Raw genomic sequence first — 26,504 nt, forward strand, 5'->3', positions numbered from 1 at the left:
CTACCGTACATTGAAAAAAAAACACCTCACTGGTTATATGTCAGTATGTGAATACTAAAGAAAGTCATTATTGGTACCAAAGAGAAATCCTGGGAGCAGAAACTTCAATTTTTTTAATTACAAAACAGCAGAGCAACAACAGGAATATCACCAGGTAAGTTAATTTTTGCACAAACTATGCGTAAACATTTTCCAGACATATCCCGCAGTTAGCTGATCAAAATCTACTCGATTGTAACAAAGCCAAGGAAAACAGTATGAATGCAAATACAGAGAAACACATAAAATTCAGATTTATGCCACTATAGCCTGGGGATACAGTTCTTGTGAAAAGCAATAACCATATAGGCAAGCAACCAATCCAAATGACATGCAGCCAGTTGAAGTGAAAGGATCATGAAAGGGGGATCCATGATCACAGTATTGCAAAGCATCACGCAAAAGTATCATCCTTCAACTCAGTCAAAACACTACTCATTATTGACAAATCCAAGGCGACTAACCCCAAGATTGAAGAAGAAACTGATCGATGCCAGTTGATGCAACAAAGTCCTCACATCTGGAAATTACTAATATTATCCATTGCATCAGGGAAAACCACCTTCATGTCTGAATGACTTCACAATAAAATGAAAAAGGATAATATAAATCAGAATGATTCTTTTAAAATGTGAAATGGAGAGACAAAGTGTTATTATATCATGTGATTGTTATACCATGTTAATACATCTCCCTTTTTAAAAGGACTGCATATATTTCCTCTTAGAAGCTGCCCATGGATCGAGTATGCCTCGCATCTTGGGTGTGGTAATTAAGAGAGGAGCCATTATTTCCATCTTGTTCAGCAGTAAAAAAGAAAAGGGCAAGTGTGAGCACCTTACAGTCAGAAAGAGGAGAATTTATCGCAGGGAGTAATGAAATGGCTGGGAAATTAAACAATTATATTGTGTATTTCTTCACAGAAGATGAACAATTCATGCTGGAGAATTAAAGATCCAGCAAGAACGAGGAGCAAAGTATTAGTCAAAACTAGTACCGGAGAAGTTGCTGACCTTGAAAGGTAATAAATCCCAACGACCTGAAGAGTTACATCCCAGAGTTTAGAAAGCCTCTTACAGTCTGGTCAATAATTTTGATATGAATGTAGGTTGTACGATTAATGATATTTTAAATGATAATGAGTTCTGCTGTATAGTCAGTTGTTAAAAATGGGCAGAACAACGGCAGATGGAATTTAATCTTGATTAAATACAGGATAATGCACATTGAGAGGCCTAATAAGGGTACGACATAGTAGGATGAAATCCAAAGGATCCTACCATCATGAATGGTGGGATCCTGTGGAGTATTAACAAAGATTAAGCAGTTGGTAAACATTTCATATCAAGGTTAAGAGTGAGAATAAACTGGAGTAAAGAGCTTCAAAATGGTAGCATGTGACAAATTAGCATTAGAGTCATAGAGTCATAGAGTGACACAGTGTGGAAACAGGCCCTTCGGCCCAACTTGCCCACACCGGCCAACATGTCCTAGCTACACTAGTCCCACCTGGCTGCGCTTGGTCCATATCCCTCTAAACCTGTCCTATCCATGCACCAGTTTGACTGTTTCTTAAATGTTGGGATAGTCCCAGCCTCAACTACCTCTTCTGGCTGCTTGCTCCATAAACCCACCACAGCGTGGTATCATAAGCTTCCCACTCTGTCTTATCTGAATGGCACGAACAAAGTAACTGCTATTTGACTCGTGTCTTAGATGCCATTTAGCTATTGGTATTGTGCCAGTTCAAATCAGACAGCAGTCAGAAAAGTACATGTCATTTTTTTTGGCCGTAGCTTCGAGTAAAATTAAACGTCCTGTTCAATGCTAAGAGTCTTATCACAGGGAAAATCTGGTCATGTTTATAATAAGTGATACTACACAAGTAGATTATATTAGGCAATGATATTCCAATTAGAGCACTGTAAAGTTCAATAAAATTTCCTAGAATTCAGTTTTAAACATGATTTTTAAATGGCTAACATTGAAATTTCAGTTTCTTCTAATTGGAAGCAAAGAAAGCCCATTGAAATATGACAATTCCATTTTTTTTAGATTTAGAGATACAGCGCGGAAACAGGCCCTTCGGCCCACCGAGTCCGTGCCGCCCAGCGATCCCCGCACATTAACACTATCCTACACACACTAGGGACAATTTTTACATATTACCCAGTCAATTAACCTACATACCTGTACGTCTTTGAAGTGTGGGAGGAAACCGAAGATCTCGGCGAAAACCCACGCAGGTCACGGGGAGAACGTACAAACTCTGTACAGACGGCGCCTGTAGTCAGGATCGAACTTGAGTCTCCGGCACTGCATTCGCTGTAAGGTAGCAACTCTACCGCTGCGCCACCGTGCCGCTTTATATTTCCATTGATATAATCATCACTTTGCCAGTAGTAACACTTGAATGCCAACTTCAGCACAATGAATTGAATCATCTACCCATTCTATAACATGGTTCTTCTGAGATTTTAAAAAGAATCTTGATGTTGTATGGCCTACCCCTTAACCCTTGGTCTAGATTTTCAATCTATAAGGTAATAATGAACTGTCTACATCCTACACGGACTTGGAGGGCCGAAAAGGCCTGTTTCCGGCTGTATGTATATGATATGATATGATGATTAATTTCAAGGGATTCTATAAGGCAGTATTATTCTTAAGGCATGTCAGTGAGTGTGCCCTTTTCAATGGGAGTTTGTTTTTCGTGACATCTTGATGCTAGCAAGAGGCATGACGTTTGGATGTGCCACAATGCTGCAGTCTTATTTTGGGGGCGAATCTAGGTTCCTAACATTTTTAGAGGAAGACAAACCTCCCTGACCAACACTACAGGCTTACCCGAACGAGTGATCCAGGCACTCAGAATTCTCCCTGCAGGGCCTGTCAAGCTTCCACATGCATGCAACAGAATTATCCTCATTGAAATTTGTAATATTAATTATAACAGAAGCAATTCTTGAAAGCCATGTATTTTCTGGATAGACCATCCGTACTTTGTTTTGTGCTACAACTAAATTGAATGTTTTCATTTAGTAGAAAATCTTAAATTGTTTGCAATTGAAATGGTGGATTATACTTTGATGTTTTTTTTTTAGCAGTTTGGCAGCAGAAATATAAACAGTAAGTAATGGGATACACATAACATATCAAATGTATTCTGCAAATTAAAAATAAAAATTGAACAAGCAGTACCACTGTGACATCACTGTTTTTTAAAACTGTTTTTGGATATGAAGATAAAGCTCGTTTTGAAATCCAAAATGCTTTGAGTATCAGATAAAAAGTTGTGTTGGATTATTACAGCAATGGAACTTTACAGTGAGGGTTATGGGATGGGGGTGTTCCTTCAACTGAAAGAAGCAGTCCTAATGTTGTTTTACCATAGGCATTGAAATGATCAATGCACAATTGATCCAAAAGCTAAATGTAACCATGTGTAGGAAGGAACTGCAGATGCTGGTTTACACTGAAGATAGATGCAAAATGCTGGAGTAACTCAACAGATCAGGCAGCATCTCTGGAGAAAAAGAATAGGTGATGTTTCGGGTCGAGATCCTTCTTCAGACTGATGATGCATTTAAAATTAAGAATCATGATGCATTTCAAATTAAGTATCTACAAAGAGTATTAAAACATCTTTACTAATAAAGGCGATTAAAAACATAAGTATTCTTGAGAATATAATATTTTTGAAAATAGATCCTTGTCATTTTTTTTAATCATCTGACTATTGCTTAGGTATTTGAGTATAATATGATGCAGAAATTAAAATATGAATGCTCTTAAACTATTTGCATGTGTTGACCAGTAATGTGACATAAAGATGCATAAACGACAACATTGGTGTCACATTCTGGCATTGCGATAAGCAAAAATAGAATTAGGTTATATTTGGTGCCGAGTTTGAAGTTCTCTAATAATAGGCCAATGAGTTATACACGGGTATTAAGTCATATCAGTGTGACTTATCTGCTGTGCTTAAGAATATGTGAGTTGTGCTTAGCTACCATTCAAACAGCAGGTTTTATGCTGCACCATTTTATCGCCCACACTTTAAATTGAATTCAGTTTGATGCATATCGTTCCCTGAAGGAAAACAGAGTTAATAATTTTCAAGTGCAGTAATTAAGTAATAATGGACAAGCAGGAGTGTAATAGGTTATAAGTGAGAATAGCTGGCTTTATTGACCCAAGCCTACCAATTCTCAATTACAACTGTTGCATTCCTTGACTACATGATCATCATTATTTGGCAAAGGTAAACTAAAATCTGGAACAGCAGAATGCACCTCGTTATTAGTTAAAAATGCCATCCTTGCACATGACGGCAATGTAAACGTTAGTCTAATTTACTCTGGCAATGAGATGTAAGAAAATAACTGCAGATGCTGGTACAAATCGAAGGGATTTATTCACAAAATGCTGGAGTAACTCAGCAGGTCAGGCAGCATCTCAGGAGAGAAGGAATGGGTGACGTTTCGGGTCGAGACCCTCTTCAGACTTTAGGTAGCATGCTTGCAGCAAACAAAGTCCCCATTTTCAACTATTCAATGCTATTGCAATTGCATTAACCCAAAGAGCTTACATGAAGCAAATTTTAAGTTTTATATTATAAAATCCAATTAGTGTATTATGGAAAATACCATGACCCTGGGTTCATTATCTGCAACTTTACTGCTCAGAATGGGTGGCACAATAACGTAGCAGTAGAGTTGCTTCCTTACCGCGCCAGAGAACTGGGTTCAATCCTGACTATGGGTGCTGTTTGTATGGAATTTGTAGATTATCCCTGTGACCACGTGGGTTTCCTCCGGGTGCTCCTGTTTTCTCCCACACTCCAAAGATGTACACGTTTGTTGGTAAATTAACTTTGGTAAAAATGGTATATTGTCCCTAGTGTGTAGGATGGTGCTTGTGTACGGGGTGATCGCTGATTGGTGTGGGCCAGAGGGCCTGCTTCCATGCTGTGCGTCTAATACTTCATCAGGGGCATGTGTGGCCTGGTGGGAAGGGCAGATATGGTAGAGAGTGGGAGAGTTGCAGGTGGTCATCAAAAACGGCCCCCAGACCATAATCATTAAGCATCTTAAATGCTTGCTAGACACATCATCAGACATGGGCGTCTGTTGAGGTGCCCCAGCTGGAATGATTGCATTTCAATTCCCATGCACTATCCTGTCTCCAATGGTTTATTATACAACTTGTACATTTTATTGTTCCTTTTAACATACATCAGCAGAAATGTTGATATATATTCAATCATGACCTCATTTTTGTTACCATTTTTCATTTAAACCAAATATTAAATGCAAATGGGCCTAGCTTAGATGGAGCATCTTGATCGGCTTGGATGGGTTGTGTGAAAGGGCCTGTTTCTGTGTTGAATGATTGTATGACTATGACTCTATTAGCATGGCCTTCGGTTTTACTGTGGAAGAAAACAATGCCATCTTGCACTCCTCACTGTCGAATGTAGCGTGGGATGGATGCTGCATCATCAGGAACCTCAGTCATATGTGTCCTTCAGAAATTAACCTTTCTTCCACTTCCCTTTAGTTACAAGTGATCATCTAGGGGATACAAATTAGATCAACATTTAAATGGCGTGTGATTAATTTAATCAGTTGTGGATTATCATACAATAAGTAGCATTGAAAGAAAACCTATTTTGAGGTTTTCAGTCAAACCATGCCATTGTCTGTTAGGTGTAATCCCATGTGTTCATTATTGCCATCCGATTACACCTTTCTCTGCATGAATTCGACAAAGGTTCCTTGACTGAAATACACAATCTTTTTTCCAATTGAAGATAGACACAAAATGCTGGAGTAAACACAATGGGACAGGCAACAGCTCTGGAGAGAAGGAATGGGTGACGTTTCGGGTCGAGACCCTTCTTCAGACTGATCAGTCTGAAGAAGGGTCTCGACCCGAAACATCACCCATTCCTTCTCTCCATAGATTGTGCCTGTTCCACTGAGTTACTACAGAACTTTGTGTCTATGTTCGATTTAAACCAGTATCTGCAGTTCTTTCCTACACATTTCTTCCGATTGTTGTGACTAGAATTGTGTAAAATTCTTTTGCGTGCACTTTGTAAAGTTCAGCAATGAAAAATTGCTTTGAAAGTAATTTGTGCAGAAAGGATTTGGAGGCAAACGCTTATAAAAAGCTTTTATTAGTTAATGTTGTCCCATGACTGTGCCCTTAAATTTTAAGCGTGTCACTCGTAACTGTAGGTAAGCGGAAGAGAGGTTAATTTCTTCACAGGTACTGTTTGAATTGTGGAGATAATAAAATTTATTACCTTCTGTGCAAACAGCAGGGTTGAAAACTGAAGCCCATTAAAAACAGTCTTTTATGTTTTTATTTAACTGGTTGACTGAGTAACCACCAGTTGTTTAAGCGGAAAAGTGGCTGAAAGTGTTACTGCCGTGCGAAGGGAGAGGTGCAGACATGGAGCTTAAGGTGGAAGGAACACTATTATACGATAGTACCACCTCTGCTCTGTTAATGCTCTTACCTCAGAATCAGAAGGTTGTGCGTTTAAGTTTCCCTCCAGAGCCCTAACCCCAATACTCCATCTTCAATATTGAGGGAGCACTGCACTGTCAGAGGTACACTGTGTTTTATTAAACCATTAAATCTACCTGCCCTCGTGATTGGATGTAAAATAGTCCCATGGCACTCAAATGAATGTTAACTGCTGCCCTGATCAATTTTTATCATGCAACCAACATAACTAAAGTCAAATCTAAATGAGAAGAGATCTCCTCATATTCTCCTCATATTCTGTCCGAACTTGTTTCCAAGCTTTCACTAGCCCAATGTGACCCAGTTTCCCAGTTTTCCCCTCCCCTGTCTGGATGCATCTGCCCATTCAACTGCACACTTAATTTACTGGGTCTCCTATTCCCCCACTGGCTCCATCTACCCATGCTCCCCACCCCTCCTACCTTATTTGGTTCCACTTATCACCATCCTTATCCGATTTCAGAATTTGCAGCCCTTTGTGTCTCCACTCATCAGCCTCTGTCTCTCCCTAACCATTATCTTCCACCTCACCTGGATCCACCTATCACTTACCCCTCACTCCATCTCTCAGTCCTGATGCACAGTCTTCACCCAAAACATCTATTACCCCACCACAGATGCCGCCTGACCAGCCGAGTCCTCCAGTTTGTTTTGTTGCAAACACGTATTTCTTTTTTATGCTTATCAATAAATTCTAGTCCAGAAAAAATCATAAACTGTTGCTTTTTAATTAAAAGCTCACTATCAGTATAACATTGAACTTAGATTAGATCATAATTATAATGGTCCATTAGAAAAAGGTTGGAGGAAATTTATCTTTGGTAATCACCTATCAACGAGTTACTGCCTCACCATGCTAGAGACCCAGGTTTGATCCTGATTTTGGGTGCAGTCTGTGGGGAGTTTGTACATTCTCCGGGTTCCTCCAGGTGCTCCCTGTTTCTTCCTACATCCCAAGGATGTGCTGGTTTGTAAATTAATTGCCCTACACAAATTGCCCTGAATGTGTAGAGAGTGGATGCAAAAGTGGGATGACATAAAGCTAGTGTGATCGATGGCTGGCATGGACTCAGTGGACCGAAGGGTCTGTTTCCATGCTATATTTTTCAATCACTCAGAATAAGTAAACATTGTTTTGCTGAATTAAGTGAATAAAGTTAACTATAAGAGTTGGTCTTTAGCTCCTTGTTGAGTTTTATAACAGTGGTTTCCTTCTGCAGACCTCAATTTTATACTCCCTAATAACCTACCATTCAAGAGAACCAAGAAATCATAATTTTGAAATGTTCAATGTTCCAAGACTCATAGAGTTTTTGGGGAGAGATAATTCCACATTTCAACTTTGCTTGGCATAAAAAGATCAAAACCTCACTGGTATTCTAGTCTCCATGGCGAGGCAAAGGCATTTTATATTATTTAATCTAAAAAAGGATGAGGGTATATTTTTGGCTGGGCAGGCTGATTGCCAAGAACTGCCTAGGGAAAGATTTGAGAGGAAAATCAAATGAAGAAGTTCACACAAGCATAACCTTCTGTTTGGAAGGGAAATTTTCAATTGTTGCTATGGGGCTAAATTTCCCACTTTCTACTTCTGTTTCTGCACATTTCCTGGGTAACATGTTATAACTGGGTGCTAAGGGCAAAACTCAATTTCCAGGATCTTTCAATGAAAGGAAGGCAGGAATTAGCAATGGAAGAAAATTCAGGTTAAACATTGTACGTTGCATAATGGCATGTTGGCCTTCATAACATGAGAAGTTGAGTACAGGAGCAAAGAGGTCCTTCTGCAGTTGTACAGGGCCCCAGTGAGACCACACCTGGAGTATTGTGTGCAGTTTTGGTCTCCAAATTTGAGGAAGGACATTCTTACTATTGAGAGAGTGCTGCGAAGGTTCACTAGGTTCATTCCCAGGATGGCGGGACTGTCATATGTTGAAAGAGTGGAGCAACTAGGTTTGTATACACTGGAATTTAGAAGGATGAGAGGGGATCTTATTGAAACATATAAGATTATTAAATGATTGGACACGCTGGAGGCAGGAAACATGTTCCCGATGTTAGGGGAGTCCAGAACCAGGGGCCACAGTTTAAGAATGAGGGGTAGGCCATTTAGAACGGAGATGAGGAAAAACTTTTTCACTCAGAGTTGTGAATCTGTGGAATTTTCTGCCTCAGAAGGCAGTGGAGGCCGATTCTCTAGATGCTTTTAAGAGAGAGTTAGATAGAGCTCTTATAGCGGAGTCAAGGGATATGGGGAGAAGGCAGGAACGGGGTACTGATTGTGGATGATCAGCCATGATCACATTGAATGGTGGTGCTGGCTCGAAGGGCCGCATGGCCTACTCCTGCACCTATTGTCTATTGTCAATTGCCTATTGCCAGCATTTCTGCACAATTTGAGCATTAATGAGCAAGGAAGCTTAACAAATATCGAGAAAAATCACACAAAGTGCTGGAGTAACTCAGCTGGTCAGGCAGCTGGAGAACATGGATGGATGACGTTTCTGGTCGGGACCTTTCTTTAGACTGATGATGGTGGGGGGTGGGGAAGAAAACTGGAAAAGAGGAGGGGCAGGACAAAGCCTGGCAAGTAATAGGTGGATACAAGTGAGGAGAGGGTTGGTTGATGGTCAGATTGTTGAACAAAGGTTAGAGATGAAAAGACAGAAGACATGAGATTAAAGGATTGAAGAGTTGCAAATTGTGAAGCTAGGGGAAGGAATAGAGGTGGAAAGGGAGAAATATGTATGAATCTATGTGGGACACAGGGGAGAGAGTGATGGATAAATAGGAGGAAAGAAGGGGAGGGGGGTTGGTAGTTGCACAAAATTGGAGTATCCAGTGTTCATATCAGTGGGTTGCAAGTTACCCAAGTGGTATTTGAGGTCTTATTCCTCCTGTTTGCGTGTGGCCTCACTCTGACAATGGAAGAGACCCAGGACATTCTTCTTCAACCCTTTTGGCTTCAGTCTCTTCAATCATAGTCATAGAGACATACAGCACAAAAACAGGCCCTTCGGCCCAACTTGCCCATGCCGACCAACACGCCCCATCTGCACTTGTCCCACCTGCCTGCATTTGGCCCATAAACCGCTCCTATTAATGTAACTGTGCAAATGTTTTTTTTTAAACATTGTGATCATATCTGCCTCAACTACCTCCTCCGGCAGCTCTTTCCATATTCCTACCTGAGGCAAAGAGGGTCAGAAATGTACCCAAAGGATCAGAGGAGCGAGCGCTCATCAACTTTAAGTAGTGCTGCCTTAATCCTGTTCATATCGGTCAGAGCCAGGGCAGAAGGGCAAGGATGATCTCACCAGTTATGCTGCAACTGCAGCTCATTGACACCCTGAGCCCTTTACATCACAGCAAGAAGTCGTGTGTATGAAAAAAAGTGGCATCCTATTGTTCCCCTTCTGTCTTTGTCATAAATCAAGGGAATAATTATGTAAAATAAAGCGGAAAGTATTTTACTTCTTAAGTTATAGATTCTGGAATTATTGAAGCATTTTATTTAAATAGCAGTGCAGAATTGGATTGAGATAATAAAAAAAAACTATGAAAGCCCCAGGCAACATTCCTCTTATATAAAAGCACATGACTAGACATAGCTGGTGTAATATTAACAAGAGCAGTGAATTCTAGAAAGCACATGTCTCGATCATGAATATTCATACCACCTTCTAGCTTTAATGACTTATAAAGAATAGTCATGATGCTAAAGCCGCAATATATTACATTTACAGTTTCTAATGATCTACAATTTACATATATCAGTATAATAATAAATTTACAGCACCTTTCTGGTGAGCTGGAGTTATGGTTAAAGAGAGAAATCTATTCAAAACCCTACAGATCCCACATACCTTTAACTGGTTGTGTAATACTGGATGTTTTAATTAGCCGCACTCTGTGGGTTAACGGTGGACACGGGCTGGAAGTGTGAACTGACTCAAACAGGAACAGTTTAGATTAACCATGCTAAAGCCAAACGTTTGATTTAAAAGGTTGATTTGGATCCATTAACGGAGAATTCTGTGAGTTCCTATTAATTCTTGTAGCTTTCCCTCATAAATAAAGCACTGAGTGCCAATAAAATGCGTGAAGCAAATATCTCTTTCCGCTGAGAGGATTGGCAAGCCGAAATGTTCCATGGACATAAAACAGAACACAATCAGATTGATCAGAGTAATATATATTCAGGGACCGGAGTGTAACTTATGTGCAACTTTCATTTATATAGTTTAGTTTATTGTCACGTGTACCAAGGCACAGCAAAAAGCTATTCATTCAGCAGAAAGGCTATACATGATTACAATCGAGCTGTCCGCTGTGTACAGATACAGGATAAAAGAAATAACATTTAGTGCAAGATATAGTCCAGTAAAGTCAAATTAAAGATAGTCCGAGGGTCTCCAATGAGGTAGATGGTAACGCAGGACTTCTCCCTAGTTGGTGATAGAATGGTTCAGTTGCCTGACAACAGCTGTGAAGAGATTGTCCCTGTCCCTGTAAGGCCAGCACCGTGGCGCAGTGGTAGCTTTGATGCCTTACAGTGCTTGCAGCGCCAGAGACCCCGGTTCGATCCCAACTACGGGTGCTGTCTGGATGGAGTTTGTACGTTCTCTTTGTGACCGCGTGGGTTTTCTCCGAGATCTTCGGTTTCCTCCCACACTCTAAAGACGTAGGTTAATTGACTTGCGTTTGGGATGGCAGGACTTTCATATGAAGAAAGACTGGATAGACTCGGCTTGTACTCGCTGGAATTTAGAAGATTGAGGGGGGATCTTATAGAAACTTACAAAATTCTTAAGGGGTTGGACAGGATAGATGCAGGAAGATTGTTCCCGATGTTAGGGAAGTCCAGAACAAGGGGTCACAGTTTAAGGATAAGGGGGAAGTCTTTTAGGACCGAGATGAGAAAGTTTTTTTTCACACAGAGAGTGGTGAATCTGTGGAATTCTCTGCCACAGAAGGTAGTTGAGGCCAGTTCATTGGCTATATTTAAGAGGGAGTTAGATGTGGCCCTTGTGGCTAAAGGGATCAGGGGGTATGGAGAGAAGGCAGGTACGGGATACTGAGTTGGATGATCAGCCATGATCATATTGAATGGCGGTGCAGGCTCGAAGGGCCGAATGGCCTACTCCTGCACCTATTTTCTATGTTTCTATGTTTCTATGTTTGTATACTTGGTATAAGTGTAAATTGTCTCTAGTGCCTGCAGGCTTGCATTAATGTGCAGGGATCGCAGATCGGTGCGGACCCGGTGGGCCGAAGAGCCTGTTTCCACGCTGTATCTCTAAACTAAACTCAACCTTCAATGGAGTGAAGATGTCCTTATTCTCTTCAACAAATCATTGTCAAACAAAAAAATAAGCTGCAACTAAATAAAACCTTGGCCAGAGAGGTAGGTTTAAGGAGTGCAGGAGATATTTAAGGTTTGAAATCACCACAAATGGGAACTGTTACAAAAATAATTAAAAAGGCAAATGAAATATAGGCCTTCATCTCAAGCATGATGGAATAAAGAGAGTTTGAGAGCATTTAATTGTCATGTGCATCGGATATGAACTGGAACAATGAAATTCTTACTTGCTGTAGATTTATAGGACATTAGATGCAACAATAACAATGAATATATAATAAATTAACAGTTATTCTCTGTGAACCAGACCATGACATTGCTAAAACCGAAGCAAGCAGAGCAACCATAGTTGTGCAAAGTCTGCAGTGGATCAGTGATGAGGTTAGGGTCAAGCAGGGTGGTTCAAGAACCTAATGGTTGTTGTGAAGAAGCTGTTCTTGAATCAGAGTTGATGGCTGCAGGCTTCTGTACCATCTTCCCGATAGTAGCAGCAAGATGAGAGTATGGCCAGACTGGTGTAGATCATTGATGATCTCAGTTGACTTCTGGAGGCAGAACTTCCTGTAGATCCCTTCATGGGAGGGAAGGTCGGCACCTGTGATGGGCCGGCCAATATCAAACACTTTCTGCAGTCTCCTTCATTTTTTACTGAACCAGACCGTGATGCAACCAGTTAGTCTGCTCTCCATCGTACACCCGTAGAAATTCGATAGAGTACTATGGGACATGCCACATCTCCTCAACCCTCTGAGCAAGTGCAGGCATTGGCGAACTTCCTTAGTGATTGCATCAATGTGCTGGGCCCAGGACAGATCATACGAGATGTGTACACTCAGGAACGTGAAGCTGTTAACTCTCCCCACCGCCATCCAACAACGAAGACAGGCGCACGGTCACTTGACCTTCCCTTCCTGAAGTCTATAATCGGCTTCTTGATGTTACTAATGTCGAAAGTAGGATTGCTGTCCTGGCACCATTCAGCCAGATTAGTGATCTCCCTCCTGTAACCTGACTCTTTGTTACCCATTGTCCATCCAACGTCAGTGTATTTTGGGCATATTTTAAGGATAGCGTTGGAACTATGTCTGACTTCACAGTCATGGGTAAAGAGGGAGTACAACAGGGACTGTGCAAGCAGCCCTGAGGTGCCCCTGTGCTGATAGTCAGAGAGTAGGAGGTGTTTTTGCCAATGCGTGCTGATTGAGGACTCTCAATGAGGAAGTTGAGGATCCAGCTGAATAGCAAAGAGCAGAGACCCAGGCCCCTGAGTTTGACAATATGTTTCTAAGAGCTGATGGCATTGAACGTCGAGCTGTAGTCTGATGTATGTATTCCAGTTGTGTAAATGGTCCAGTGTAGAGTGGAGAGCCAGTGAGATTATATGGATCTGCTGTCGATCTATTGTAGCGGGCCAAGTTATTCCTGAAGCAGGAATTCATTGGCGTCATAACCAACCTCTCAAAGCACTTCATCAAACCGAATACATGCCACCAGTTAGTAGATGTTGAGGCATGTCACCTTGCTTTTATAGCCCAATGTTATTGTGGAAGTCCTTTTAAAGATGGTGGGGACCAATGCAGAGGATGAAAATGTCCGCAAAAACACTAGTCAGTCGGTCCTGCAGGTTTTTAGAATGTGTTGCGTTCACCATCAGAGCCGAATGCAATCTGAGGGTTCAGCCCCATGAAGAATTTTCTGACATCAATCTCAGAGTCTGAGATCACAGGGTTGTCGGGTCTGTAAGGATCTGTGTAAGTAATCATTGTTCTCCCTTTTGAAATGAACATTCAAAGCATTGAGCTCCTCTGGAGTGATGCGTCACTGTCACTTGCCGGCACAGTGGCGCGGCGCAGTGGAGCGTTGCTGCCTTACCACGCCAGACACCCGGGTTCGATCATGACTACGAGTACTGTCTGTACGGAATTTGTACGTTCTCCCCGTGACCACATGGATTTTCTCTGGGTGCTCTGGTTACCTCGCACATTCCAAAGACATACGTTTGAAGGTTAATTGGCTTCAGTAAAATTGTAAATTTGTCCCCAGTGTGTAGGATAGTGCTAGTGTACGGGGATCGTTGGCCGGCATGGACTTAGTGGGCCAAAGGACCTGTTTCCGCACTGTATCTCTAAAGTAAATTAACTAAACTTAAGCCATTCAGTTTCACCTTGTAGGAAGTGGGGGCATGCAAGCTGACACATCTGACTAAATCTCCAGCTTAGTCTGGACGTATCTCTTTGCGTTCATGTTGGCCACTTGGAGGTCACAGCTGGACTTCTTGCCTGACTTGAAAGCCACATATCAGGACCTCACTAGACAGTGATTGTCTGGTTCATCCACGGCTGCTGGCAATGCAATACTCAGATGTTGGGAAGAACACTCTCTTCCACACATTTCCTTATGAATTTGGTAACAGCCATGGTGCATTTATTCGGGTCCACAGCCGAGTCCTTGAACATGGCCCAATCTATCGAGTCCACACAGTCCCAAAGGTGCTTCTTTGCCTCCCTTGACCTCTGTACAAATGTCTTCACCGCAGCTGCACTGTTCAGTTGCTGCCTAGATGCAGGAAGGAGAAGGATTTGTGAATGATTTTAGAAAACACATCCCCACACAATAGAGAGAGGAAATCTGGAATCCTCTTCACGGAAAAGCAACTGCCTCCAGGTAATTGAAAATTTCAAAATAATTTTGGACGGATTTGCATTAGACAAGGGTGTTAAGAGTTATCAGATAGCATACACGATTTAATGGAATGACAACAGACCTACTCCTGCACCAACTTTGGCAAAGAGAAACAGAAAGCATTGGCATGGATGGCAGATATTAATCTATCAATTATGTTAATTATTCTTTCTCTTTCTCACCCTATTTCAACATAATTTAGTTTAGTTTAGAGATACAGCGCGGAAACAGGCCCTTCGGCCCATCGAATCTGCACCGACCAGAGATCTCCGCACGTTAACACTATCCTACATACTAGGGACAATTTGCAATTATACCAAGCCAATTGACCTATAAACCTGTACGTCTTTGGAGTGAGGGAGGAAACTGATGATCTCGGAGAAAATTCATGCAGTCACGGGGAGTACGTACAATCTCCAAACATACAGCACCCCGTAGTCGGGATTGAACCCGCGTCTTCAGTGCTACAAGTGCTATAAGGCAGCAACTTTACCGCTGCGCCACCGTGCCGCTTATCTTGTCTTGTAATGTCTTGCTAACGGTCAGAATTCATGCTGCTTATCACCTAATCTGTCTTAGGTTATCGCAAAATAGGCTTTTGTCTTACACCTCACTCCAACCCCCAGCCCTGCTTTGAGGCCTGAAGTGCCTTGACAGGACCTTGCCCTGAAACTTTGAGCATCTCTCGGCCGCCGCGGTTGCTGCCTAACTTGCTGCGTTCCTTCATCAATTTGTTTTTTTTCTCTAGCCAGCAGCATCTGCAGTCTTCAGTGTCTCCTTTGAAAACTGTAAACACTCCACTCTTCCTTTAGTACTGAAGAAGAGTCACTGACCCGAAACAGTGACTGCTTTTTCATTGAACAAATGCTGCTCGAGTGGCCGAGCAAAACGCCAAGTGCTGGAGGAACTCAGCAGGTCAGGCAACATCTTTGGAGGGAATGGACAGGCAATATTTCAAACTGATTGAGTAGGGGTGAGAAATCTGGAAAAGAGAGGTGGAGCAAAGCTTGGCATGTGACAGATGGATACAGGTGAGGAAGTTTAATTGGCAGATGGGTGGAGTAATAACAAAGGCGACAGGTGAAATGGAGACAACTTGTCCTCACCCTCAACAACTTCTCCTTTGACTCTTCTCACTTTCTTCAAGTTAAAGGTGTAGCCATGGACTCACATAGGCCACAGTTATGCATGCCTTTTTGTTGGTTATGTCGAACAGTCCTAATTCCAAATGTACACTGGTACCATCCCCCAACTCTTTCTCCGCTACATTGATGATTGCATTGGGGCTGCCTCATGATTTCATTAACTTTACCACTAACTTCCACCCTGTCCTCAAGTTCACATGGACTATCTATAGCTCCTCTCTCCCGTTTCTTGATCTCTCTGGCTGCATCAGTGGACAGACTATCGACTGACTTCAACTACAAACTCACCAATTACATCTGGACTAAACCTCCTCCCACCCAGCTTCCTGTAAAGACTCTATCCTCAACTCTCAATTTCTCCATCTCCACCATATCTACTCTCAAGATGAAGTTTTCCATTCGAGGACATCCGCGATGTCCTCGTTCGTTGGTAAACATGATGTCCCCCCTGTTGTCATAGATGGATCCCTCATCCATGTCTTTTCTGTGACCTCTGGCTCTGCTCTCGTTCCCCCTCCCCCCAAATGGAACACATATAGAATTCCCCTGGTCCTCACTTTTCACCCCACCAGCCTTCCCATCCTACACATCATTCTCCGACACTTCCATCACCGTCAATGTGATTCCACCACCAGTCGCATCTTCCTATTCCTACCCCTTTCTGCATTCCACAGAGACCGCTGCTCCCTGAGACCTTCCTGGTGTGGAACAAAGCTGTAAAGTGAACATCCATGGTAATGATGAGGTGAAGGGGTCTAAGTTATTAAAGTGATAGAGAGCATGTGAAATGTCTTATATGTAGGTCGGAAGGGACTGGTCAAATGAGGATAAGATAGAATCAAGCATATTTGGAGATTAGTTCTGTGGGGCAGGAGCAGGCTGAAACAATGGGTTTACCAAGGCAGTCCTGCCTGTGGATTTTGGGAAGGAGATAGAAACGGGCAGTACAGGGTGGGGAACCATATGATTGGTGATGGTTTGGAAGATGGTGGCCTGGTCCTTGTCTGTGTGGTCATGGTCAGTATGTAGGTATGAGGAGGTGTCAGAGAGCTGAACACCTGGCCTCAACATGATAGCGATCAACCTGTCAGATGACAATGGCACCTACCTTGTCAGCAGGTTTGAAAACAATATTAAAATTGGTACCGAGTGAGCAGCATGCTGAGTTCTTCCAAAATGTCTGTGTTTTTATTTCAGATTCCAGAAACTGCAGGTATATTTGCTTTCCAATCATGCTTGGTCAAAGTAACAAGGAAAAAGTCCAACTTAGTTTATACATCTAGAGACACCCTGCAATTGGACCAGAGTGGTGTTATTTATTGGCGTACTTAGAATGTAATCAAAGAGAAATCTCCCTGAACACAATTTTACAATTTCAGTATTAAGGATGATGAATACATAAATATCCAGTGTACAATGTGATGAATTTAAAAACAAACTCTTGTAATGTACAGTTTTGTGCTGAAAAATGCAACTGCCAATCTTCCAAAAATTGAGCATCAGGGGAAATTCTGGTGGGCAAAAATTGAAGATCTATTTACCTGCCTAATTCAATTTACAGTGAGACTTACAAAAAGGAATCAACAGATACCAAAAACAAGTGAGGAATCACTTAAATATACACACAAGGCTTCATTGCCAGTTTAGGAAGCTGGTTAAACTTTTAATGTCATCATTTACCGATTAGTGAAAAGTGAAAGGCTTGGATAAAGTGGATGTGGAGAGGATGTTTCCAGTAGTGGAGGAGTCTACGACTAGAGGTCATTTGTGCCTTCTGGGGCCAGTATGTTGTTTTTGATAGCTGCCATTCACTGGTAACGTCCAAATGAGGTCAAAACCTAAAGTGGTTCAATTCTCTAAAATTCTGTGGAATTCGTTCCAGCAGAAAGTTGTGGAGGCCAGGTCAGTGGATATTTTAAGGCAGAGATAAATAGATTCTTGATTAGTATGGGTGTCAGGGTTATGGGGAGAAGGCAGGAGAATGAGAGAGGGAGACTTAGATCAGCCATGATTGAATGCCGGAGCAGACTAGATGGGCTGAATGGCCTAATTCTGCTCCTATCACTTATGACATGACCTGATGGTGAAACATATACATCAGATTCTATTCTCATTTCAAAAAGTACTTAAGTTGCCTAACAGGTGGTTCAAAAGTGATGTTTTGCAGCTCCTCAAGACTGATACTTAAAACAAAAGAATTTAAGTATTGGTTACATTTGTGCCTTCTGGGGCCAGTAAGTTACTTTTGATAGCTGCCATTCACCGGCAATATCCAAATGTGGTCAAAACCTAAAGTGGTTCAATTCTCTGAAATGTGACTTTGGTGGTTTCTGCAGTTACAAGGCTGGTCTTATGCTTATTTTAAGGTAAAACTAGACCAAGTGGGGCCCAAACCTCTCCTGTATTGGTGCAGCACCCTCTCCTCCCCCACTCCCCCTCCCCCACACTCCCCCCCTCCCCCACACTCCCCCCCTCCCCCACACTCCCCCCTCCCCTTCCCCTCTCCCCTCCCACTCGCCCCTCCCCCCTCCCCCTCCCTCTTCCCCCCTCCCCCCGATTCCATCCCCCACAACCCCCCTTATCAACCCCCCTTATCCTCCCTCCTCCCTCCCCCCTCCCTCCCCCTTCCCTTCCTCCCTCCCCCTCCCTCCGTAGGAGATAGATTTAAACTTTAAAATGTGAATAACTTTAAAAATATAACACTGATTTCAATGAAACTTCTCCCATTAGCACCAAAGGGACGACGGTGAGAAAGGTGGGCCTAAAATTGGTGCGCTATTGTATACCGTTTTGGATGTAGTTCAGGAACAAACAAACAAACAAACAAACAAAGGAGTGTTTTAGTATATAGATTTAAAAGATTCCCAAGAATCATGTATGTATAAAAGTCACAATGTTAAGGTGGCTGATATTTAAAAATTCCCCAAATGTTAAAAATAGACGGCAGGCAGAATCTGAAAAGTGACAATCATATCATATCATATCATATACATACAGCCGGAAACAGGCCTTTTCGGCCCTCCAAGTCCGTGCCGCCCAGTGATCCCCGTACATTAACACTATCCTACACCCACTAGGGACAATTTTTACATTTACCCAGCCAATTAACCTACATACCTGTACGTCTTTGGACAATGTGGGTTAGCATTTTAGCAAAAGAAACTTTGTTGGAATTTGCAACAGCAATATATGAAAACAAATTAAAGAATGGTTTTGACAGGGCAAGAATCTCAAAATAAGAAGACAGTTAATTCAATGCATTAATCGTTTGCTTTTTTTTAATATTATTGAATTTTTCCAGAATTGCTGTTTCATTGATAATTTCACACCCTGTGCTTTTATTCAACATCTGTTGTATTTAGACTTTGACAAGACTTATTCATCTCAAGCATAGAAACCAAGTACTGTACGTTAAAGTAATTTGTTTTTTAGGGAATAATCTCCAAATTCATTGGAGATCTGTGTATTCATTGTCCTTAATGCTTTAATTGTGAACAATAGTAAACAAAATGCTGATTTTAATTTCCAGAATGCATGTACAACATTTTAGAACATAAGAGTAGATATTTCACATTGTTTTTGCACTTTTTGAAAACATGTTTCTGTATTTTTCACAAAACACAAAGTGCTGGAGAAACTCAGCAGGTCAGGCAGCATCTGTGATTCTCCGAGTCTGAAGATAGACCCTGACCTAAAACGTCCTCCGCCCATTCCCTCCACAGATGCTGCCCGAGTTCCTCTTGCACTTTGCGTTTTGCTGAAGATTTCAACACCTGCAGTTCCTTGTACCTTTGTATTTTCCTCCTTAAATTCACTAAATCTGTCGTTTCCAACTACCAAATCTACCTTATTTAAGGTTTTTATTCACAAAATGCTGGAGTAACTCAGCAGGTCAGGCAGCATCTCGGGAGAGAAGGAATGGGTGACGTTTCGGGTCGAGACCCTTCTTCAGACTGAGTCAGCATCTGCAGTTATCTTCTTATACCTTATTTAAGTCTCAATAAATCCACGAAAGTATGGAATGTACAATTGCTGGTGTCTGGGTGAACACAGAGGGTGACTCTCTGCATTACTTAAGGGGACTGCACAGCGTAGAAAACATATTTTAGTTTCTCCTCACATCGTTTTTTTTCCCTTCTGCGTGTGACACTATTGAACGGTCTGTTGAAGACAAACATTGTTAAGTGGAAAGAAGAATAGTGCTGGTCGAATTCCCCACTGCAAGATTTTCAAGTGACGAATGCTTGGTAAATGGATTTAGCTTTGAAAGAAGTCGCACAGAAATTTGATGTGGCCCCGTGACCCTGGGTAAGCACATGTATCTCCGGCTGTCACATAACACACTGCTGCTTGCTTACTTTTTCAGCAAAGACTATTGATTTTGCTCATTGGCTGCAGGCTAGTCCATAAAGAACAAATTACAAAGTCAGAGGTCTATTGCTACTGATCGCTTGCATGATAACAGGGGACTCATTCCTCCAATCCTTCTCACTATTTCAACTCATTTGTACTCTTGGTGAAAAAACAATTAATAAAACAAAAAATTAACAGTCCAACCCATGGAACACTGTAGGTTGAACACAAAAATACAGTGGGATGTTTGAGAGCTTTAATTAGCAAAAATGTTCCAGTAATGTTGAGTCCGGGAGGAAGGGATCCTCTGGCTACAACTCCAAAAGCTCTGAATCCCTGGGTTAGATCCCAATCTTAAGTGACATTTGCGCTGAGGATTGCCCCGGGAGGTGTGTTGTTAATCTTGAACAGGTTGTCTGGGGTGAAAAGAGAATCTGACTGAGCGCAGCGTAGAGTCAGTCTCGCCCCGCGGTGGATAGATGTTTATCTTCTGTTGTCCCACTTTATCATTTGATAGTCGCCACTACCACATCACTCCTCGGAGACTGGGGTGCAAACTTTTCTCTGGGTGCTGTAAGAGGCGATGTGTGAAATGCCGACTGGGCTCCTATTTTCTACAAAGAGGCTGTTCGTTGTTCATACTTACCGCACGATGCTCCACCTAGTGCCCTGGCTGTGAAACAAGGCAACGCTCGTCAGTAAAGCGAAGGTGAGTTGTTTGATTGATACACGACTCAAAATCTATGATCATCTGTAGCCAGTGGCCCCGTTTCCTCCTCGAATAGACCGGTCTGGCAATGTTTTAGAAACGCTGATTCACTGAGCCTACCCAACCATGGAGACGTCTCCAATATTGTGAGTGTAAGGAACAATGACCGTGGTCGCTGTGTACTTTCCTTAATCCACAGCGATTGGACTTTCGAAAGTGCTATTAATAAGCAAGTCTTCTCAATGATTGCACATTGGAAAGTGTTATTAATAAACCAGTCTTCTCATAGGTCTACCGTTTCCTACCTCTGCGAAGTTGAGGAACCTCAACAAAAAGAGTTGTGCTTGACTACTTAAAACAAGAGGTTGTGGCAACAGAGCACCCACCTACCGTGCGTTTCTAGTTCATCAAATGTCTGGCTGGTTAGTTAACAATCCCATCAGATGGCAAGTGTGAAACTTTAAAATTGGAATTGGAGATTAGGACATTTTTTTAGTTGACATGGCATGTTACATCACAGACCATAACGTTACCACGGAGTAGGGGGATGAGAACTGGAGGTCATAGGTTTAAGGTGACAGGGGAAAGATGTAATAGGAACCTGAGGGACAACCTTTTCACATAGGTCTTGGGTATATGGAATGAGCTGCCAGAGGAGGTAGTTGAGGCAGGTACTATAACATGATTTGAAAGACATTTATTCACAAAATGCTGGAGTAACTCAGCAGGTCAGGCAGCATCTCAGGAGAGAAGGAATGGGTGACGTTTCGGGTCGAGACCCTTCTTCAGACTGATGTCAGGGGGGCGGGACAAAGGAAGGATATAGGTGGAGACAGGAAGACAGTGGGAGATCTGGGAAGGGGAGGGGAAGAGAGGGACAGAGGGACTATCTAAAGTTGGAGAAGTCAATGTTCATACCGCTGGGCTGCAAGCTGCCCAGGCGAAATATGAGGTGCTGTTCCTCCAATTTCCGGTGGGCCTCACTATGACACTGGAGGAGGCCCATGACAGAAAGGTCAGACTGGGAGTGGGAGGGGGAGTTGAAGTGCTCAGCCACCGGGAGATCGGGTTGGTTAAGGCGGACTGAGCGAAGGTGTTGAGACAGGTACATGGATAGGAAAGGTTTAGAGGGATATGGGCCAAATGTAGCAGGTGGGATTCGTGTAGATGGGGCATCTTGGTTGGCATGGGAAAGTTGGGTCAAAGGGCCTGTTTCCATGCTGTATGTAGGTTTGGAACTGAAATTGCTGCATGTTGATATCTGGGAGCATGACATCATAGATTCTTGAAATCATTCATTTGTTTACCTTGTTAGTGATTTCTTGATTTACTCATCAATAGTTCAATAGTCAATTTATTTGTCACATACACATAAATGCGCAGTGAAATGAAAAATTACCCACAGTCCAACAATAAGACCAATAAAAATAAGCAATAAAAATAAGCAATAACACACACAATCATAAACCAACACCAAACAAAAAGAAACATCCATCACAGTGAGTCTCCTTCAGTCCCCTCCTCACTGTGATGGAAAGCCAGAATGTCTTTTCTCTTCCCCTGCCGTCTTCTCCCGCGGTCAGGCTGTTGAAATTGCCACGTCGGGGCGGTCGTGGCTGCCGACATTGAAGCCCCCGCCGGGCAGAGAAAATCTTGCGGCCTATTCCAGGCCATGCCAGACGGTGAATGATCCGCGGCGGGCCGACCCAAGCCCCACAATTCAGGGCGGACGAAGATGCTGCCGTATCCGAAGCTCCCGTTGTCGGCCCCTACCCAGGGGCCTGCGAGCTTCTGACGTCCACGCGGCCCGCAGCCCGCGGCCCGCGGCCGAAGAAGCCTCCGGAGACGAGTCGCAGCCACTCCCGCAGCGCCACCACAACCTCTGAAGGCAGCCAGCTCCGCAGATGGTGAGTCCGGTCTGCGGGCTTTGTGAACCAGAGCCCCAGGTGGTCCCAGCTAGAAGCCGCCAGCTCTAGGTGTTTGGCCGATGGTAGGCCGCAGCGGGAATGGAGACATGACCCAGAAACAAAGGTCGGGTCTCTGTTCGGAAGAGACAATTTTACAGTTTTACAGTTCCCCCCTCCCCACATAACACACAACCACAAAAAACACTACATCACATCTAAACACTACAATTAAGACAAAAAAACAACATGCTGGGGTTCATAAGTTTATGTGATAGGAACAGAATTAGGCCATTCGGCCCATCAATTCTTCTCCGCCATTCAATCATGGCTGATCTATCTTTCCCTCTCAACCCCAATCTCCTGCCTTCTCCCCATAACCTCAGACACCCGTTCACAGTGTGCTGTTGTATATCTGTATCCTAATAAACTATTCTTTCTGTGGTCGGTAGTATACTGTCAATGACATGATTGTTAATGCCCTTTGAAAGTTAAAATGTAAGGATAATGTGTCTTCTTATTGGAAGATTGAAAACAATACCCTACAGTGCAAAATCCAATGTTATTTTCTTCCTACTTTGGGAAGTGATTCCATACAAGTTCATAAATTAAAGTACCTTTGTCCCAGAGCAGTCAGGCTTGGTATGTTAATGAGTTTAAAATGGTGCACTCGAGAGTGTAGAATCAATTGGTCCATTCATAAATCGCCAACGAAGTTCATATTGATGCTAACTGGATTAAAATAGAAAGGCTGGGTATCATCTGCATTTAGGAAAACAATACAATATTTTTATAACAGTATTTTTAATTCTATTTCATGATAGTTTTTCTTCTGCATTTTCTTTGACATATAAATCATCTTACATATGTACAGCACCTTTCACATCCCTTTCAGGATGTCTTAAAACACTTTACAGCCGATAATGTACTTTGAAGTCACATTGGTAGAGGAAATATGCAACTGATTTAAGCACATCAAGATTGCACACGTATCAATGTGATAATTATTAAATCAGCCTGTTTTGTGAAGTTCATTAATAGAAGAATATTGGTCAAGCTCTTTTATTAGTAATAGTGCCATAGTATTTTCATGTCTATCTTAGAGAACAAATGGGAATTTGGCTTATGTTTGTTTTGAAAGCAGTGCGTCGTTCTGTCAGTGCAGCTTCAGAGCAACGTTTAAGAAGCATTTAGACAGGCACATGGATAGGATAGGTTTAGAGGAATATGGGTCGAATGCATGCTGGTGGAAATAGGATTGGTGGGTCATGTGGGTTGATGTGGGCAAGTTGGGCCAAAGGGCCTGCTTCCATGCTGTATGACTATGATAGAGTACCATGCCAGAATATGTTTATATGTAAAACTCTTAGGAGTTTTTGAACCCAGGAACCTTGGGATTAAAGGCTAGAAAATGTTTTGCACTCATTTTGTTCTAATTTATTACAAATTGTTGAAAAGAAGTCTTGGGAAACTTTTGGTTTCCTTTTTCTTGTTTATGTTATCAAAAATACAGTAAATATATTGGACTCAAAATGGAGTAAATATATCAAAGATATTGTCGAGATATTTTAAATAGGACAAGCTGATAGAAAGATATACTTGTTGAAAAGACAATGAATTACAGAGAAAATAATTCCAAATTTCATTCTAAATTCAGGATAATCCTAAGTGGGCGAATGATAATTCATTAAGCATTGGGTGCGTTCCTAATGACCACTTTGCAATATTATGCAATACTAATGTAAGCATATTGATATTTTGCTAAAATGTCAGTGCTATTATAAAACATTGTTAAGAAAGTTTGTATTTTGTCAAGGTACAAGGTATGAACACAGTTTGGTAAGAAGTGCAGGTAATGAACCAAGCACCAACCCACATGGTATGACTGGTACACAGTGAATTGATACTCTGAATATTGTGCTGATATGATCTCTCTTTACACTTTGCTAACGACAGTGGAAATCTCTTTGTACACAATATGACTGTGCAGAAATGATGGTAAGTCAAGATTAGGAACCTCTGTTATGATGTATCTGTTGGCTATGACGCAGAACATATTGACAAACTGCCACTTGTTTATGTTAAAATACTTTTGCGTATTTCCCGTGTTTATATGTCGGAGGAACGTTGATGGTCTAGTGCAAACTACCAACAGGTACGAGGACACGGGTTTGTGCATAAAATCCCACAGACACACCATGGTCTCAGTCACACCATGCAAGAAGATGTGGAGTGGTGATTAAGTGCTTTCCTAAACAGGAAAGAAGGAACGATTTTACTTAGAGAGATGGAGACACAAGAGACTGCAGGTGCTGGATTCCAGATGAAAAAACAAACTGGTGGAAGAACTCAGTAGGTCTGGGAGCATCCGTGGAGGCAAAGTGATGGTAAATAATTTGGGTCAAGATCCTGCACCAGGACTGAGAGTGTCGAGGAGAGATAGCCAGAATAGAGGCGAGGGGGAGGGGGTGAGGTAGGAGCTGGTTGGCAATAGGTATTATTAGGTGAGGAGGGGAATGATAGGTGGATGGAGCCAGGAAGGGGCAGAAGAGGAGGCAGAGACAGAGACTGGAAAGTTTCAGAATGGCTGCAGGTGCTCAAATCTGGGAGGTAAGAAAGATGATAGGTGGAACCAGATATGGGAGAGATGATGGGCAGTTGGAGCCACTAGTAGAAGGAAGATAGGAGACCCAATGGCTTTTTATATCATCAAATTCCAATTTTAGTATCACACACTGTATTACTTACTCTCTCCTTCTGATCCTCCCAGGTTCTCTCACCCTATGTCTTTCCAATTCCATCTCAATCCCCGTTATCCAGAATCTTTCCCCTCAACCCACATGGTTCCACACAATGCACTGAGTCTCCTATCTCCTCCTCCATTGGTTCCATCTAGCCATTATGCCTCTCATATCAAGTTCGATGTTCCATTTATTTAAGGGCCTGTCCCACTTAGGCGATTTTTTAGGCGACTGCCGGCGACTGTCAAATTCGTAGCAGATCGCCAAAATTTTCTTTTACCCTATGACAATGACCACAACAATGCCGAGTCAGGTCGATACAAGTTACTTTTTTTGTGAAACTAGCACCTGGCTAAGAGATTACGCCGTCTTCGGAAACATCGCAAAATTCCCACGCATACCTGACCGTCAAACTGTCGCCTCCAATCTACCTGTCAAATGTCCTGACGGTAAATAAATTTCTTAAACAAAACTATTTTCTGGTATCTTCAAATGCCTTTTCTTAATTTAATATTATGTGCTTCTAAATGCATCTGCGACAACCTAGCAAACCTGGGGACAGCATGTGACAGCGCCCGCAATAAGCTATGATACCTGGCGACAAGCCAGCTGTCGCCGAGAAATTTCTATCTGGAAAATTTTTCCACGACGCGCCGAGATCCGCTACGATTCATTGAAGAATCCTCACGATCATGCCCGCGACACCCCGGCGAAAGTTCGGCAACAGCCTAGTCGCCGGCATTCGCCTTAAAATCGCCTAAGTGGGACAGACCCTTTACTTACCAGCTGCCTCTGTTGTCTCCACTTATCAATCCTGCGCTCCGATGAATAAAATACTAGCCTCCTCAACCTCTCCCTAAAGCTCATGCCCTGGAGTTCCAGCAACATCTTCATAAATCTTCTCTATGCTCTTTCCAGCTGAACGGCATCCTTCCTACAGCAGGGTGACTAAAACTGAACACAATGCTCTAAATGCGGCCTCAAAAATGTCATGTGTAACTGTAACATAACATCCAAACTTCT

The sequence above is a fragment of the Rhinoraja longicauda genome, chromosome 9 (assembly GCF_053455715.1).
Source record: "Rhinoraja longicauda isolate Sanriku21f chromosome 9, sRhiLon1.1, whole genome shotgun sequence".
Taxonomy (NCBI): domain Eukaryota; kingdom Metazoa; phylum Chordata; class Chondrichthyes; order Rajiformes; family Arhynchobatidae; genus Rhinoraja; species Rhinoraja longicauda.